Raw genomic sequence first — 1328 nt, forward strand, 5'->3', positions numbered from 1 at the left:
AAAGTGTGCACACAAACAAGTATGCATGTGTGTATCTGTGTACATGTGCTGGGAGGCCAAGGTGTGCAATGTATCAGACTCAGAGTTTTCTTTTCATTGGGGTCTCTTCACTTAATATGATTTCAATTGAACTGTTCTATCATCCTGCCTTGCATGGTCTCTGGTCACAAGGATGCACATATACAAATTTGAGTTCATCCACTAGATCTGGGTATAGTCACTGGGTAAGAGAGAGGCCCTCTCTTCTCTCTAGGGCATAAGGGACACCATACTGAGAACCTATATGGGACTGAATCTAGGTAAAGACTAGTAGACGTGAGAGGGAGAAAGAGTTCAGATTTTATCACTGAACCTGATTCAGACAAGCTTTGATTTTGTCATTGAGTGGAAATTTCTCTGTTGAGCGTATGGAGCTTTGGGCTAAGATCCTTTCACCTGTTGTTCTGAGAACTGTAACTAATTGGGCACAGCCTCTTTAGGAAACCAAATGGAAAAGGGTTAGAAAAACCAAGGTCTAAGACTCAATACTTGCCCTTTTTTGCAGACAAAGCCGCGGTGCTAGGGAGTTGCTGAGGTCAGCATTCCTGTGATGCTTCTAAGCATTCTTAGACACATGCATTCTGGAAGAGAAGTCTGCATGTCACAGGTGTGTTTCACCTTTGTATGTGTTAGACAATGACTCTTGTGTGCATACCTCCCTAGATTTGTTTGAAGTGAAACTAAAAACCATCTTCTCCCATGTGTCTCCCTTGACAGGAAACAGGGCCAAGGGCTTTTCAGAACTGCTCTTACAGTCTAGAGGGTGGATGATGTCATCCTCCTAGTGATGATGTCATCTTTGCCCTTACTGGATACACGCGAGAGCCAGGTCAGCTCAGGCAGGAGGGAAACACACACACAGGGTGCTTGATGAGACTTTGTGTGCCGATGCCTTTGCAGGCTGTTTGGCAGGGTCCAGTGGACAGTGCAGAAAACCATTCAGTCCTGTCACTGCCTCTTTGGTAGGCCAAAAAAAAAAGAGAAAGAAATGCATGTAAGAATTTGTCTAGTGGGCATGTTCCAGTAAACTCTCCTAAAGAGCCTAAGCTTCCCTACTGTGAGTCCTTATAACTGCCACTCAGAAAACAGGCCAAAAAGACACCCTAGCCTGCTGGGAGTCTCAAATCCCAGTCCTCCAGAAATGGGACCTCCAAGTGCAATCAATGATACTTTGATGCAAAGGAGATACTAGATAGGAAGGCTGATCTGATGAAGTAATGCCTTTTGGCTGAAATGAGTATTGATTTTATTGATGTTGTTAAGTGCTGCCAAGTAGGTTCTGACCCATA

This window comes from Chrysochloris asiatica, unplaced genomic scaffold, assembly GCF_000296735.1.
Source record: "Chrysochloris asiatica unplaced genomic scaffold, ChrAsi1.0 scaffold00005, whole genome shotgun sequence".
NCBI lineage: Eukaryota > Metazoa > Chordata > Mammalia > Afrosoricida > Chrysochloridae > Chrysochloris > Chrysochloris asiatica.